This window comes from Psammomys obesus, unplaced genomic scaffold (assembly GCF_907164565.1).
Source record: "Psammomys obesus unplaced genomic scaffold, mPsaObe1.curated_primary_1811, whole genome shotgun sequence".
NCBI classification, from domain to species: domain Eukaryota; kingdom Metazoa; phylum Chordata; class Mammalia; order Rodentia; family Muridae; genus Psammomys; species Psammomys obesus.
In genome coordinates, this window is record NW_026596091.1 from 11,245,943 (window position 1) to 11,264,348 (window position 18,406).

Genomic DNA, 18,406 nt, shown 5'->3' on the forward strand with positions numbered 1-18,406 from the left:
GAATATTTTCTTTATCTGTTCTCTGTCAGTGCACATGCATGATGCTTCTGTAACCTGCCAATTGTGAGTAGCACTACAACAAAAAGTGGTTGGACAAGGATCTTAATGGCTCACTGTTGGCACAATGTTCTTGTGGAATGCATACAAATGTTGTTATCTCTACCCCACTATCTGGTTTCAATCCTAAGATTGCATTAAACATCACCTGTCTCAAGTTTGTGCAAACATGCCACCATTTGTTCTCTGTATTGTCAGTAAAACAACCAGCCACAATGCTGAGCAATGCAGAGAATAGGGTGGGACATCCTGGTGTGGAGGGGAGGAGAAAGAAGCAAGTGGGAGGGTCTGAGAGCAGAGATCAACAGGAGAGGACTTGGAACCAGAAGGAAAGTTGAACTGGACCTCAGATATGACTAAAAGCAAGTATAATGGTGGAAATTCTGAATGGGGGGAAGCTATGCGGGCTTGGAGGTTTAGGATGGAGTAACTATTGCCCAGCATTGTGCTCTAGGTTAATTAAATTTATCCTAGTCTCTGTGTGGTGATTTGAGTGTACAGCTGGTTTAAGAATGTCCGCTGCTTAACTAAATGATAAATCAATAATAAATATTAATAATCCACAACAGTTCACTGACATGTCTTTTTGAGTACTACATACCCAGAAGTTAACCTATTTAAAAGCAGATAAAACATAAGGTAGATGAAAGATGAAGAATTAATTTTGCTCAAAATGGGGAACAGTTAAATGAGGTACTAGAATTTAGGGAAGAATTAGGAATTAAAAACAAAGACTAAATTTTACAGATGAATGCTAAAAATAAACCTAGCAGGTAAGCCAATTAAAAATGCAAAATGTTGAAGATGAGGTTTTTTTTTTTTTCCTATGTCAAGAACATATTAAGAAAGAAATACAGCCTGGCGCAGTGGCACATGCTTGTACTCCCAGCACCCAGGGAGGCAGAGGCAGGTGGATCTCTGTGAGTTTGAGGCCAGCCTGGTCTACAAAGCAAGTCCGGGACAGCCAAGGCTGCACAGAGAAACTGTGTCTTAGAACAACAACAACAACAAAAGGGAATAAATACAATATTCAGAAGAAAATGGGAAAAGATGGGAAAAGAAGATAATGATATTAGAGCAATAGAGATTTCTGGTGGTCAGAAACCAAATGAATGGAACAGAGCATACAATTCAAGAAATTTTTTTCTGAAGCAAGTAACAAAAGTTAGAAACTACATATGAAAAGTCCATAACATAGTATGCAGTTTAGAATGTTTGTCAGAACTGCCAACAATTAGAATCATTCCCATAAATGTAAATTTTTAAAAGAAAATAATACATTTTGAGTATCTAAAGAAAAAAAGGAAAAATTTTTAAAATTCTATTAACCAGATTTTTGAAAGCAATGATTCACCCCAGAAGAAAACAAAGTAACATTTAACATATTTAAGATTCTCAAGGAAGGAAAATAAAAACCAAGAATTTTATATTTGCTTAAAACAGACCTCCGAGAATTTTAAGTATTTTATTTGGTAACTGTTGTCAATAGACAAACTATTATTAATGTTCAAGAATTTGGGTTGTGCTGGCTAGCCTTATGTCAACTTGACATAAACTATAGTCATCGGAGAGGAGGAAATGCTTCTGTAAGATCATGCTTTAGGTAAATCTGTAGGCATTTTCTTAGTGATCACCCACTGTGGGTGTTGCCATCCCTGGGCTGGTGGTCCTGGGTTCTATGAGAAAGCAGGCTGAACAAACCATGAGGAGCAAGCCAGTTAGCAGCACCCCTCCATGGCCTCTGCATCAACTCCTGCCTCCAGGTTCCTGTTCTGTTTGAGTTCCTGTCCTGACTCCCTCCAATGATGGAACAATGTGGACATGTGGACATGTAAGCCAAATAACCTTTTTCCTCCCCCAACTTGTTTTTGGTCATGGTGGTCCATTGCAGCAATAGAAACCTAGGAAGACCTGACTTCCTTGTACAGACATCAGAATAATGAATTTTCCATCCGAACTGTGAACAAAGTCAGGCAACATCTTAATAACTAAGTGATAAATAACTAGATGATAAACTGAGAATAAATATTAATAAACCACAAGGGCTGTGGTTCTCAGGAACCATTCCAGAAGGTCCTACTTGAGTAGACAAGAGGAACTGAAGATGTGAATTAAAAATATGGGTTCTGGGGCTGGAGAGATGACTCAGCAGCTAAGAACACTTGCTGTTCTTGCAGAGGACCCAGGTTTGGTTCCCAGCGCCCCACATCAGGCGTCTCACAGTTGCCTGTAACTCCAGCTCCAGGGGGATACGACACCTTTGGCCTCCATGCACACTGCTCTCATGTGCACATACCCATATGCAGACGCCCACATACACGTAGTTATGCAAAATTATGCAACTAAGTCTCTTACAATACAGACATCTTTGAAGACCAAATGGGTTAAAAAGAAGAGTATCCTATGTGATGGCTAAATAATCCATGAGTTACTTACAAAGCCGCTAAAAGTGAGAGACAAAACTGGGAAAGGTATACAGGAAAATGTTCTTAAATATTCTCAGATATGGTATGCGGAGGTGCTATTATTGTTCTTTTGAGGCAGTTGTGAGATTAAGCAAGTGAATAGTTGTAGGTTATTCTAATTCTGTCAACACAATAACTTGTGTTATTAAGAATGAAGATTTTCATTTGTTAGAAAGAAGACATAGCTATAATTCAGGAAAGGTAAAATAAAGCAAATATACATTGGCGTTAGGATCATTAATGTAATGAATATCACACAAGAGTACTTATATATCATATGTACATCATGATACAATGTGAATGGAATTTCTATATTAATATATAGGTGGTAGGTAATATATACACATGGAATTTCTATATTAATGTATAGGTGGTAGTTTATAGATCACAGTCTTTTTCATAACTCACACATTTTCACAACAGCAAAAGATCCCCTAAGTCCAATTCTCATAACCATTGTTATAGTTTGAATTTCCACACAGTACAAATAGGTCAGTTGCTGGAACTGAGAGATCTGTGTGAGCTAGTGGCTGTAGGTCCGACAGGGGTGGGAGGCTAGTCACGGTAGTTAGCTGTGGTCTCGTTACCATGGAAAGGTTAGCAAAGTGTGTGCCTTAACTGCGCAGTGTGTGGCTGCCATCCTGATCTCCAAGCGCTGGTTGCCAAGCTCACGGTCGGGGCTTGCTTTGAAATGCCATGCATGCTGCTGTTTTTGTCTTACTACTTCAAAACTGGGCTCCCTAAGGAAAACGATATGTAATCTGAGAAGCCAGAGAGTTGGCTCAGTTGTTAAAGTGCCCCCCACGAAAGCCCGAGGGCCAGGTTTGAATCCCCACCATCAGAGCAAAAGCTTGGCTCGGCAGCGTCTGTAACTCCAGAGCTGACATCAGAGGGTAGAGAGCAGAGACAAGCTGTGGGTTCAGTGGCAGACCCTGTTTGAGAAAAATAAGGCGGAGAGAAACTGAGGCAGTCGCCTGACCTCAACCTCTGGCCTCCACTTTGGAGGCACACACACACACACACACACACACACACACACACACACACACACGCACATACACACATGCGCACACACACATGCACACACACATGCACACACACGCGCACATACACTCGCACATGTAATCAGCAAATATTTCTTTCTCACTAGGGGATTTTGAAAATATTCTTCCTTGAATTAAAAAAAAATGTATCACCCCTTAGAAGAATGCTGGGAAGCCTTCTCAAGGCCTCTCTTAAACAGAAGGCACACACCACTGGACCACGACTCTGTGACTCACCTTTGGAACAGTACTGACTGGCCACGTGCAGGGGCCAACCTGGAGACAGTTTGGAAGAAGCTCTCGTGTAGCTGTTGTCTGGTTCACTGGCATCTCTAGTACTTTCTTACTCAGTGTCTTCCTGAGATAGCTTGGATCTGAGTATTCCTCAAGGGCCCATATGCTGAGTGAAGGCTTGTTCCCTGCCCTGTGGTGCTATTGGGAGATGGTGGTGGACTCTTAGAGGGGGGATCTAGTGGAAAAAACATCACTAGGAATGTGCCTTTGATAGAGACATTGGGACCCCAGCTCCTTCCTGTTTTATATCCCAGCAGTCATGAATGAAAAGACCTGTCATTCAGTTATCCATCACTATGGAGAACATTACCAAGACAAAACAATGTAAAGGGACGAATTATCTTGTCTCAGTGTCTGCCCACAGCCCTTGGACTCATTGCTCCTAGGCAGGCTCAGAGGTAAGACATTACAGGAGTGGGAACACGTGGCAAAGGATGCTCAGCTCACAGTGACCAGAAAGCAGGGACCAGACAGGGGAAAGAAATGGGAGACAGGATGTGCACATTAAAGGCGCACCTGGAGGCACCTGCTCTCCCAAGTCAGGCCCCATCTCTCAGCATCTACATCACCTTCCAATAATGCTGCCATATTAAGAACCCTCAATGGACTAAACTGTTTGTGAAGCCGAGTCCTCATGCTCAGTCACCTCACAGAGGCTCATCAGCTGGCAAACAAGACCCCAGTACATAGTGTGCAGAGATAGATCATAGTCAGGCCGTAATAACACTTCCTGTACCATGTGCTCCTGCGTGACGTATGTCAAGTGGTTCTCAGCCTTCCTAATGCTGTGACTCTTTGATACAGTTCCTCATATTGTGGTGAACCCCAAACATAAAATTATGTCATTGTTACACTGTAACTGTAATTTTTTACTATTATGAATCATAGTGTAAATATCTGATATGTAGGATATCTGATAATCAGCTCTGGAAGGGGGCACAATCCACAGGCTGAGAACCACTGATGTTTTGGCTACCATAGGCCCTAAATAATGAGATCAAGAACCGTGGAGCAAACGCTTTGCAACCATTAGCCAAAGTAAACATTATCTCATAAGTTGATTACCTCAGGCCTTCTGCCAGAGGTAAGGGAAAATTATTAACTTACCTTTATGATTTTTTTTAAATTTCATCACAATTCTGATTGCCTGGATATTAGTTTTCAAGAAGGCCATGTGGTTGTCTTACTTCCTCAAGTCTTTCCCTGCCTACGGCTGACTGTAATCATTGTGGGTCCTTCCTTCTTCTCTAAGCTCTGTAGACCTTGTGTCGTCATCCTCTGGCACTGAGGTGTGTGTTTGTAGCAAGCTTGATTCGATCCCCACCCACCCCTACCCCAGGAAGACCTGACTTCCTTGTACAGACATCAGAATAATGAATTTTCCATCAGAACTAGGAACAAAGTCAGGCAACGTCTTAATGTTTATTCAAGTCCGTGTGATGGATTATTATCTTCATTGCCAACTGGACCGGAACGTAGAGTCAGGGTAGGAGTCACGCCCCTGGGCGTGTCTGTGAGGACTTTTCTAGAGAGATTTAACTGGTGAGTGAGCTGTCCCATGAGGTGTGGGTGGCACCGCCTTATCGGATGGGGCCCCAGACTGTATGAAGAGGAGAACACGAGCAGAGTACCAGCTCTCCCTGCCTCCTGACTACAGGCTCAGGTTGGCCCACGGCCACCGCAGCTGTAGACCCATTTCTAACATGACAGGCTGCATCTTTTTATTAAACTGTGAACCAAAATAAATGCTTCTTCCCTTAATTTGCTTCTGTCAGGAATTTTGTCACAACAAGAAAAGTAACTATCCAGCCTGTTTCTCTTGGTGTATAGATAAATCTCCTCTGCAGGACTAGTTCTTTCATTTTAAGAAAATGTGTCATGTGCCTGAATACATATTTTATTACATTTATTGGATCTTCTACACCAATTAAGGATACCAATTATCTGTGCGTTTGATTATCTCATGCTCCTCTTATTACATCTTATTATCTTCCTCCTAATTACTTTACTCCTTCTGTGTCTTCCCTTTGTATGTGCCATAATTACCCCAAAGCCTTTTATCCGTGCCATTAATTCAATTTCAGTCATGTCTTTCCTGTCATTTGGCATTTTTAATTCAAGAATTAGGTCTATTAATGTTGTTTCAGTTTTTGATTCATGTCCTTAGCTGCAAATTCTTCTTTTTGCTTCTGCCGTTTTATCTCTGCACTCCAGACATCTTTACCCAACAAAGGACTTCCTGTTTCTTAGGGTCATGGTTCCTTGCAGACCAGCTTCTTCACAGGTCCCATGACATCTTCCTTCCTCCCTAACCCATCCTTTTTACCATTCGGTGTCCGCATGGTCACTGTGTAAGTCCTTTTCATGGGTCAGCCCCAACTGGAGTGTTTACACAGTTAATGCTGTTTGGTGAAGTCACGTTACCCTCTTCCTACTTTAGTTAGAATGAGTTTATTGTCCTTTCAGCTATGGTTTTGGTTCAATTAATCATAGACTGTTTGATTCTGCCATCTTTACCCTGAAACTTTAGGAGGATAAAAGTGTGCGTTTTATCCTACCACATTCTGCTTTTTGATGTTTTTTAAAAATCATTTTTAGAAAACAGGTCTAAGATTCTTTTTTAAAAGTCTTACCTTATGTCCAGGATCCTTCATTATTTGACCCATATCCTTTTTAAGTTTCAGGTCTCTCATTTTTTTCTACTTTATTTACTAAGTGGTCACAGGAGGTTATGCTGAATGTAGATCTGACCTCAGGGCCCTTCCCTCCAGAGGCCAGAATTAAATTCAGTTCCAGCACTTTCCTCTCTGGAAAGCTTTGCTGAAGTGCTCCTCCCTCCTTCTCTCATGTACTTCATCTTTGCCTCCTGTGCTTTTCTGGAACAGCATTTATCAGACTGAGCTGTAATTGCCTTTTATGGTGTGGGGTAATGCATTTCGGAGCCAGTCTACCTGGGTTCAGAACTTATCTCTCCCATTGCTGTCTGTATGACTTTGGATGACATCATGCAACTTTTCTGTCCCCTGATGGGAATTCACAGTTAATGTATTCAAAGCTCATACTTTACATGCTCGGTAAAGGTGATTTATTGTTTATTAAAAGGCACTATAAGTGACAGCAATAATGGCTCCGTAGAATACAGCCACAAATTGACAACCCGGGAACTATCCATGGTGCTAAACCCTGCTTCCCACCACTGGACAACATTTCCACATCTGCTCACATGCTTAGTTTCATGTAGACCAAATCCATGATTGTAACTTTCCATATGTAATAATGAACATGCAAACTATTTCTCCCTGTCATAACCTCCATTTTGATTTTGTCTTGGATACCTCATGAATGAATTCTGTGTGACTAGATTTAGCTTACTGATTTGTCTGCCCATCTCTGGATCATTTAATCTTCCATTATTGTGTTACTGTCCTACAGGTCTTTATATGAGGCCAAGTCTCTCCTTACAGCTCATGAGAGAACTTCATAAAGGGGAGAAATGACTCAGATGGCCACATGAAGGGTTAGTTAAACGATAACTGTCAGTTTTAGTATGCATGGTGAGCACCCAACAACGGAAGCAGAGAAATCCATTGAGAGACTATAGTAAGGTTTGAATATCTTTGATTCATTTCTTGGACAAGAATGGAGGATACCTCTTTTGTAATATTTCCTGGAGGAACTGTTATATTATTAGTATATTACTATATAGAATTATGTTAGCATAATTCTTCCTTGAAGGATGCTTTGAGCCAGCACGACAGATAGCCATGCAACAGATTGCAAAAGCTATGAGTTTCGAAGACTGGGATGAAGTATGTGTTGGTTACTTTAATTTTACTGCAATAAAGCACCCTGGCTCACAGCTTGAGGGCACAGTCCATCATGTGGTGAAGTCGTGACGGCAGGGACTTGAGATGGTTGGTTACAATGGCTCCGTGGACAGCCAGGAAGCAGAGTGATGAAAGCTAGTGCTCAGCTTGCTTTCTCCTCTTTATTTAACCCAGGACCCCAGCGTCTGGAATGGTGTCACCCACATTTAGGGTGAGGCTTTCAGCCCAATTCACCTAATCCAGATACTCCCTCACAAGCAGGGCTAGGCTTGGATTCTAGGTAGTTCTAGACCCTATGATATTAACAATCAACATTAACTATCACAAAGTGTGAAAAAAAACCCTATAAATAGCATTTGGGACACATGCACATGAATTTGGTCTTTTAAGATATGTGCTAAGGGATGAACACTGACACAGAATCTTAATGGAGAATCAAACTTCCCTGAGTATCCCACCAGATCCAAGTTCCCTCTTTACCACATCACCATTACTTTTCAACCCCCTCTTCCCAAAAAGGCTAGCCCCAGACTGTGGCTCAGAAAAGTTGAATAAACACTTTGAAAGGGCAAGAGGAATAGAAATTGCATAGCAACCATGCAGAACTTAAATGGCAGCAAAATAAATGGCCCAGAGTATCTTTGAGTGGCTGTAATATTATAGGAAAGAAAACAGAGGGACTCTCTACAATGGGCCCCTGCTGAATATCTCTAAGCCCCCATAAGCCAGATTCTTCCTTCTGTCATCTGTCTCAGCATCTGAGATATCTGTTCTCTACATCACCCCTGTGGGCTGCCCCTCGGTCCACAGACTATTCTTCACTCTTCCAATTCTAACGGTGTATTCTCCTCCAGCTAAGCACTTATGTTTCTTAAGAAGCCTTTTTTTTTAGATAACTCCATACTACGTTAGTATATTTACTTGACAGTCAGCTTTACTGACTCAACTTTCAACGCTCTGAAGAAATTACACAGAGATAACATAAGTCTGTGCTACATTGATGTCCATCTCTCACTGATTAATCTTTGGGGCTCTGGAGTCAGATTTGGGTTCAGATATGACCAAATTATGTGTGGCTGCGTGTGACTGAGAATGGCTATGAATGTTTTCCAACAAAATACCATAAGCTTGGCTAAAAGACTGGGCTTTCTGCAGCGTGCTTTGTATAGTTCTTGAGTGTGAACCTCGTGGATGACAGTGTTGCACCACAGTGTCAGGAAGTTGGACACACCTGGTAGATCCCTGCCGGTTATCAGCCATCACACACTGTCACTCATTAGCCATGCCAGCTTTTTGGTAAAGCTTAATGGCCTAATATACCATGTCCTGTAAGGAGAAGACAGTGCAAACTCTCTTGTAGGGTTTGGGGAAGATGATGACACAGACACATAAAACAGCTCATCGGTGTCTAGGATACACGAAATTTTTTTGTGTTAAATATTTACTGGAAAATTTTTATTTAGCTTGAGAAAATATGGATTGGTTCAACCAATGTGTCTGCTTCCTTCATAGCATTAAAAATACATCTCATGCAAATACTTATAATAAGATCCATACTTATCACCCTGCACAAAACTAAAGTCCAAGTGGATCAAAGACCTTAATATAAAACCAGATACACTAAACCACTTAGAAGAAAAAGTGGGGAAGAGCCTTGAACTCCTTGGCACAGGAGACAACTTCCTGAACAGAACACCAACAGCACAGGCTCTAAGAGCAACAATCAATAAATGGGACCTCATGAAACTGAAAAGCAAAGGACACTGTCATCAGAACAAAACGACTGCCTACAGATTGGGAAAGGATCTTCACCAACCCTATATCTGACAGAGGACTAATATACAGTATATATAAAGAACACAAGAAGTTGAACAGCAACAAATCAAGTAATCCAATTAAAAAATGGAGTACAGAGCTAAACAGAATTCTCAATAGAGGAATTCGAATGGCAGAAAAACACTTAAAGCAATGCTCAATGTCTGTAGTCATAAGGGACATGCAAATCAAAACGACCCTAAGATTTCACGTTATACCCATTAGAATGGCTAAGATCAAAAACTCAAGAGACAACACATGTTGGAGAGGTTGTGGAGAAAGGGGAACCCTCCTCCACTGTTGGTGGGAATGTAAACTTATACAACCACTCTGGAAAGCAATCTGTCGCTTCCTCAGACAACTAGGAATAGCGCTTCCTCAAGATCCAGCTATACCACTCCTAGGCATATACCCAAAAGAGGCTCAAGTACATAATAAGGTTGCTCAACCATGTTTGCAGCAGCCTTATTTGTAATACCCAGAAGCTGGAAACAGCCCTGATGCCCCTCAGTGGAGGAATGGATACAGAAATTGTGGTACATCTACACAATGGAATATTACTCAGCAATAAAAAACAAGGAAATCATGAAATTTACAAAGAAATGGTGGGATCTGGAAAAGATCATCCTGAATGAGCTATCCCAGAAGCAGAAAGATGCACATGGTATATACTCACTCATATAGACATATAATTTAGGATAACCCTATTAAAATCTGTACACCTAAAGAAGCTAATCAAGAGGGAGGACTCTTGCTAAAATGCTCAATTCCTATCCAGAAAGGCAAAGAGGTTGGACATCAGAAGAAGGAGAAAAGAGGGAACAAGTCAGGAGCCTGACACAGAGGACCTCTGAAAAGCTCTGCCCTGCAGACTATCAATGCAGATGCTGAGACTTATGGGCAACCTTTGGGCAGAGTGCAGGGAATCTTATGAAAGAAGTGGGAAACAGTAAGATCTGGAGAGGACACGAACTCCACAAGGAGAGCAACAGAACCAAAAAAAAAAAATCACGCACAGGGGTCTTTCCTGAGACTGCTATTCCAACCAAGGACCATGCATGGAGATAACCTAGAACCCCTGCACAGATATAGACCATGATGGTTCAGTATCCAAGTGGGTTCCATTGTAATAGGAACAGGGACTGCCTCTGACATGGACTGATTGGTCTGCTCTTTGATCACCTCCTCCTGAGGGGGGAGCAGCATTACCAGGCCACAGAAGAAGACAATGCAGCCACTCCTGATGAGACCTAATTGACTAGGATCAGAAGGAAGGAAAAGAAGACCTCCTCTACCAGTGGACTTGGGGAGGAGCATGCATGCAGAGAGTGGAGGAAGGGAGGGATTGGGACCGGAGGAGGGGGGGAACCACAGGGGGGATATAAAGTGAATAAAGTATAATTAATAAAGAATTTTAAAAGATACATCTCAATGGCTGGGTGCAGTGGCACATACCTGTACTCCCAGCACTTGGGAGGCAGAGGCAGGTGGATCTCTGTGTGTTCAAGGCCAGTCTGATCTACAAAGTCCACAAGAGCCAAGGCTACACAGAGAAACACTATCTCAACAAAACAAAACAAAACAAAGATGAGAAGGGTTGGAAGAGATTTTATTTTGTAGCTCAGGATAGTCTAAAACTCAGTCCTCCTGCCTCAGTCTCCTAAATGCTAAGGTTGTACTTTTTTACCCCAATGTCCTTATCAACGACTCAAGTTGTTGAAAAGCATGGTAGAAAGAATCAATATTTCATTACTAATGGGCTTCTAAATGAAGGATGGTAGCTGGAGTGAAAGTATGCTCATATTGACTAATTTCTTTAAGATTTTGAGGTTTAATTGTGTGTATGCATGTGTGTCTATGTGTGGATATGTGCATGTGCGTGCATGTTGATGGTGGAGGCCAGTAAAGAGCACAGGATCTGCTGATCTGGAGTCTCAGGAGGTTGTAAGCTTCCTAGGGTGGCACTGAAAATGAACTCCAGTTCTTTGCGAGAGCAGCAATGCTCTGAACGGCTGAGCCAACTCTCCGGTCTCACACACTGGCTAATTCCTTATACATAAACAGCAGAACAACTCTTCGCCTTTTATTCCTCATGTGAGAATGTAAACTGGTTGCGGTTTGCTAAGTTTTTAGATCAGATCCCTTTCCACATAAATAACCAATGAAAGAAGTTAGGCTGACCTCTCACAGCTAGTACACTTCTTATGGTGTTGAAGATGGAGGTTTGTGGCTTCAGCCTGAAGATGGTGAGAAATGTCTGCTACTGTTTGTGTCCAGTGTTATACAAATAAGAGAAGCAAGCAAAAGGTAAAACATACTGTTCTCTAGTGTTAGATGGTTTTCAGGGCAACAGGGATATGACAGTCTGACACAGAGCTGACTCTGTCAGGGAAACACTCAGGACCCTGGGAACACAGGACTCAGAGGCCTCTGCTCCACAGTGTTTCAGCGAAGGAAATGCTGACTCAATCTAGTTTCATTACTTTACTAATTAGTTTTTTTTTCTAGTTGGTTGTACAGAATAATTGACTCCATTATGACATTTTCATACACACACAATCATGGCAATTTGCTCATATTTACTTTTCAGAAAAAGTAGACTGTTTTCTCCCCCAAATAGCCTCAAACTATACTGCAGAGCCGTAGTAACAACAACCACGGTGCTGACACACAAAGCGTGTACACTAATGGGATGGAGGACCTAGAAACAAATACACAGAGGCTCGGTCACCTGTTTACAAATGTGTCAAAAATAAACACTGCACCAGCGATGGCCTCTAACAACAGTGCTAGGAAAACTGGATGTTTATCCTACAAAGAATCATTCCCAATGGGCCAGAGACCTTGCAATTGCTTGAAAGAGTTGTCTCGCTTGAACACTCATTCTCAGTTGGTGATTTAGGAGGTGTGGCGGAGGAAATGTCATTGACAGCAGCGCTTAAAGATTCGGCCACTTCTAGTTCTCTCTGATTTATGAGCCCTCAGCTTCTGCTGGAGCCACCGTGCCTGCCTCCTGCTGCCTCTGCCTCACCATCGTGGACTCCAGCCATCTGGAACCATACACTAAGCTAAAGTTCCTTTCCTATGAGTCGTCTTGGCTACAGCATTTTATTACAGCAGTAGAAAAAGAACTAATAAAGATCTTAATGTGACACTTGAGACCTGGAAACTGCCAGAGAGGAACATAAAGGAAACATCTGAAGATACAGATAGAGTCAAGAACATTCTAAAGAGGGCTCCGAGAGCTCCAGAAACCGTCTCAAAAATTCACAAATAAGATTATAGGAAACTAACAATTTTTCAGCATAACAAAGGAAACAATCACCAGAGTGAAGTGACAGCCTATAGAATGGGGGAAGCAATCTTTGTCAGCTATACATCAGATTTGAGGTTAATACTTAGAACACATAAAGAACTTCAAAAATCAAACATCAGAAATCACCCAGTCAGCGATTAGATTAACAAACCCAGCAGACATTTCTCCAAAGAAGAAACTTACAATAAAAATTTGAGAAAGCATTCAAAATCACCAGCCATCAGGGAAACGCTTGCTTAAATTGCTTTGAGATTCTGTCTCACCCCCATCAGAATGGTCAGCACTGGAAAACAAATGGCAAGTGTTGGAGAAGACATCAGGAAGAGGAACTCTTCTTCACTGATGGCTGGAATATGAACAGCCACCATGGAAGCCAGTGGGGAGGTGCCTCTAAATTTAGGGCAGAGCTAACGGAGTGTATTCCCACTCTTGGGAATACAGTGTCAGGACTCCGTGTCAACATACTACAGAGACTTTTGTACATTCATGTTTATTGCTGCACGATTCACAATAGAGAAGAAATGGAATAAGCCTAGATGCCCATCAACACACAAAAGGACCAAGGAAATGAAGTACGGATGCCACATGGAATTTTATTTAGCCATAAAGAAAAATGAGCTGAAAGTGGTGCCATACTCCTTTAACCCCAGCACCCGGAGGCAGAGGGAGGTGGATATTTATCTGGGAGTGCAAGGCCAGCCTGGCCTACATAACGAGTCCCAGGCCAGCCCGTGCTACAGTGGGAGCCTGTCTCAAAATAAAATAAGCAAAGTGGATATAGGTGGAATCATGATATCAAACTAAATAGAATATTCAGAAAGATAAATAATCACATTTTTCTCTCCTATGTGGACTTGGGTAAATAAAGCATGTATGAGTGTGTGTGTGTGTGTGTGTGTGTGTGTGTGTGTGTGTGTATAAAAGTAGAAAAGAGACTGTGAGGGAGGAAACCAGACTTCCAGAAAGGAGGGGGAGGAAGGGTTGTGGATTACATGTGGTGGGAAAGCAGAAGGGGAGAACTATTTGACCTGAAAGAAGAGAACCAGCAAAATGAGAGAAGAGGATACTGGAGGAGGAAGGCGAATAAAAACAAAGTGCGCTGATGTTCATGTAGGAAAATGCTATAATGAGACCTATACCTTGTATGCAAACTTAAAACTTAAAAAAATTATTCACATAACGAATGGCTGAAGATTGCCAAAACAATTGTTTAGCTAAAACTGATTAGCTCCTGCACACGAGGGGTCTTATTTCTTGTGCCAGAAATATTATGAATTGGATTAAGGATCAAATTCTCAAAGTGGTGAACTCTGTTTAGGAAGAGAAGGGAACTAGTGCTGTAGAAAGCAGTGAAAGCTTTTCAAGCAAGAGGCTCACTGCCGTAATTCCAGAGGACCAGTTCGGTTTCCAGCAGCCGCATTGGGTGGCTCACATTGCCGGAACCACAGGACTACACAGACAAGTGTAGCTTACAAAAAAGAGGCTGTAGAATGACATGCAAACCAATGACATCACTATTTTAGCTCCAGGTTACAACTGTGGAGTGCTAATCGGGAAGCCGTGAACTTTTTTTTGGACATTTATTTGGGCCAAGTTTTTATTTAATAGATGCAGAAACCAAGCTATGGAGATGTGAGTGGCCAAACAGACCAAGACAAGAGCTCACGTCTATTGTCACTTACTCCTTCCCACCAAGGCACCCTTAGCATGAGGCAGAGCACAGAAGGGAGGGGTCTGCCTGGGAGTGAGTGAGCAGGCTCAGTTAAAATCCTGTCCGTGCCATCAACAGGCTGCGTGACTTGGGGTAAATTATCTACCTTCTTTGAGTATAAAGCCATAAAATCATAGCTAATAGGGCTGTGGATTACAAACGATAAAAGATAAAGCACATAGTTTATAAAGTAAGCACACTTACTAAAATTGTTATTATTTCCCCAAAGGCAAAAACATCAAAGAACACTCTGATGAAATTCAGATCAAGGGGGAAAAACACCCACTGTAGGCAGATCATAAAATAAAGTAAAAAGGGAAGTAGCAGGCTTCATTAATTTCCTTTCTTCATCCTCTCACCAGACATCCGTCAGTCCTCCCTTATCTTTGCTGATAAATACCAGAGAGAGAACCAGACAAAATGGTTTTATTCATTAGATTACCAGGGTACTTAGTCTGTGTGATATTATGGTCTCTTTGCAGCTGACAGTCTATCGACGCTAGAAAATTATAGCGGCACTTCTTTGACAGCAGTGATGAGTGGTGATCTGCCAGAATACGCGGCATCCAGGCAGCGTGAAGGCGGCAACATTCATCAGGATGTTTACCCGCCGCGAGCCTTCGCGCCCCTGCCTCTGCCCCCCTGTTTACCTGCCACGGCAGGCTCTGCCAACACGTGCGTTTCTTTGCAAGCTTTTCAAAGGGTCGTTCGGCAAACAAGGCGTATTTGTTCGCTGCGGGATTCGAGCGGCCTTGGATTCTGCACTGTTTGCTTTACTTTGCTAGCAGTCAAAGCAGAAGAAAGGCCGGGGTCCATCCTGCCCTCCGTCCGGCACAGTCGCATCCTGGATCTACTTTAGGGTTGGGGAACTATGCGCTCTCCCCCTCACACCCCAAATTAGCATTTGACGATGATCTTCCAGAGCGGGTTAGAGGAGTGGGGGAGGGGTGGAGAAGCTCGCGGAGGTTGTGCGTTGGGAGACAGCTTGGCCGGCAGGTAGACCTGTGGCTTTTGCAGGCCGGGGTCGGGGGTAGGGGCTGCCCCCTGCTGAGCAGCTTTGCCAGGCGGGGACCAGGCCGACTAAGCTGCAGGCGGTGGCCGTCTCCCCCAGCCCTGATGTGACCCCGCGTTTCCTATTCAGCTTTTACCCCTCCGCGAATACTGCCCCCCCCAACTATAGGCCGGTGAACGCCCAGGACTCCCCAAACACGGAACCTCTAGAGTAGGAACTGATAAGCGCGTGGCTTTGGCGTGGGATGGGCAAACCAAAGTCCTCCGGGGGTGGCGCATCGCCGCCCCCGCTCCCCGTTTGTCACTCCCTCTCCCTCTCGGCTCCCGCACCCGCCCCGCGCGCGGCTGGAACTTTCTCCCGCTGGGCGTCCGGCTCCTCGCGGCCCTGGGAGCCGGCTCCCGCCCGGATCGAAGCACAACTCCAGGCCGAGGCGAGGGCCAGAGCGAGAAGAAGCGGGTGCGCGCGGCTTGAGACGCGGTCCCGGCCAGCGCCAGCCCCGTCGCCGGTCGCCGCGCCGCCCGGCGAGCCCCGCCCGGCCCCGTGCGCCCCGCCCGGCCCACGAGGCCAGCAGCATGCGGAGGGTGAGTGTGCCCGCTTGGGGCGAGCGCGGGAAGAGTGGGGATGGCCGCAGCGAGGTGGCCCGGTGGCCCGTGACCCCTCCGGCCTCGTCCCCACCTCGGGGCCTGGGCCCGCGGGCCAAGGAAACTTTGCCGGCGTCGGTTGGGCTCCTGCGGCGCCCGCCCAGAGGAGGTGGATGGGAACAGCGCGCCCGGAGTCCGGGTGGGGGACCAGCCGCAGGGAAGGCGCGGTGCGTGAGGGCGGTGGTCCCCTCCCGTCAGTCCCCCCCGCCCCATGCGGGACAGGGGGCTTAGCCCATCCCTGCGAAGTTCCCGAGGCGGCCCCGCGCCGCAGCCTCCTAGGCAGCAGGTGTGAGGGGCTCTGAGCTCACCCTGCCCATCTCCAGCAGGGGCTCTCGCCCTGCAAAGATGAAAATGAAAAGGGAAAGCCTCAGCTGCAGGGGGCATCCCCTTGGCAGCCCCAGAGAGCGGACGGGTCCCAGGGCAACCACAGCTAACCTGTCTGGGGGTGCCAAAGTACATATGGGTGTGGGTTAACAGCCCCGGTGTGCTCTTGGTGGGGTGGAGGTTGCTTCAACCAAATGTGGGAATCTCAGCATTTCTAGTGTAGAAATGTGTGTGTGTGTGTGGGGGGGGGGGGACCGAAAGAAATCTTGCTGGGTACTCTCCAAAGCTCTCCTGGAGAGCCTAACCTTGGTGATGGGTTAGGTACTAAGAAAGGAACTAGTGAGCCTTTTTTTTTTTCTGAAGATGCAAGGCTGAGAAATTACAAAAGCAGCAGAGTGAGCCCCTTTGCCACCAGGACCCATGTTTTCTTTGGGTTGGAGTTTTGGGGTTAGTTTATATGTATGTAAGGTACGTATTCATCTGTCGGTTTGGTCGGCAGTTTCCATTTCTGCCTCTAAGCTGATGGGATGTTTTAAAGAGAACTCTGGTCTGTTTTTTGTTGTTATTGTTTATTCTACTGTTTAGTAATTTTGTTTTGTTTGGTTTTTTTAATGGTGCTGGAATTAAGTAATGTGTGTGTGTGTGTGTGTGTGTGTGTCTGTCTGTCTGTCTGTCATCAGGGAGTAGAATATTTGGAGGACATACAACCAGTCCCAGTTCTCTGAAAATGCGTGAGTGAGCTGACATGGAAATTTACCTGTTTACCTTTGGATCACATCCAAACCCTCTCAGGTGTTTCTGGGGCAAACAAGATTCCAGCCAGCCTGGCTTACCTGGCGCTGGTGTAGAACAAGTGGCCTTAGTGGCATTAGGTTTTTGAACTCCAAATTCAGAGATCACCAGAGTAACTAAAGCACCCCACACCTGGGACAAGATACAGGCTTAAATTGGGTCTTTTAGAGGGGACATTGCCAGCTGGAGGTGGAGGGTGTTGGCCAGTGTATATTAAAATGTGAATTGCGTACTCTCTGTCTTGGGATAAAATGGATGTTGGCTGGAAATGCAAATCCCTGGGCTCTACTTCCCTTTAAGTCAACCTTTAGGGCTGGAACTCAGTCGTCAGTCTTTTAACCCTTCTCCCATCGTAAGAGACATGTTACACACCTTCTATGTACAGGCATAGTTCTAAGCTCTGAGAGCCCTTGAGAAACATGATGGCTAAAGGCTTTGTCTCTGTAGAGAGAGAGAGAGAAGCTACCTTACTAAATAGAAGGTGAAGGTGCCAAGGGAATGTACAAAGTTGCCCAGTAACTGAGTTTCTCAAGGTGAAAGTCTGGCCTGGACTGTTTTGTCGCATCACTTAAACAAAGGTTGACATTCTAATCCTCAGGCTGTTAGTATTAAAGGGTAAGACCTTGAAAAGTGCTTGATCTTGAAGACAGAACCCTTCCAAATGGCGTCTGCACTTCGAAGTCCCGAGACAATACCCCCCTCCCCCCAGTGATGTGTGAAGATATGGAGGATGAGGAGAGAAGAAGCCTGTGAACCAAAGCCCAGGCCTTTGTCAGACTGCATCTGTCAGGGAACTTGATCTTGCAATTTGCCAGCTTTCAGAACTGTGAGAAAAAAATTTCTGTTGTTTATAAGCTGGCCAGGCTGTGGTATTTTGTTGTAGCAACCTGAGAGGATCAGGACCTGAGGCTGGTATGTGCAGGTCACAAAACTGCAATGCCAAGTCTTCACTAGCCTCTTCTCCAGAGCTAATGTTTTTGTTTATGTTTGCATCCAAAGTCTTTGTTTTGATTTTTTCCTTCCTTCCTTCCTTCCTTCCTTCCTTCCTTCCTTCCTTCCTTCCTTTCTTTCTTTCTTTCTTTCTTTCTTTCTTTCTTTCTTTCTTTCTT

At 44.2% G+C, this 18,406-nt stretch overlaps 1 protein-coding gene across 1 annotated transcript in view; it reads left to right on the top strand.

Moving 5' to 3' along the window:
• The first annotated feature begins 15,821 nt into the window (after positions 1-15,821).
• Positions 15,822-18,406, top strand: part of Tmcc3 (transmembrane and coiled-coil domain family 3) — a 251,773-nt gene continuing 249,188 nt past the window's right edge. Inside the window, exon 1 of the mRNA XM_055627782.1 lies at positions 15,822-16,121. The gene's annotated coding sequence lies outside the window, so the exon portion shown is untranslated. The remainder of the gene's footprint in view (positions 16,122-18,406) is intronic.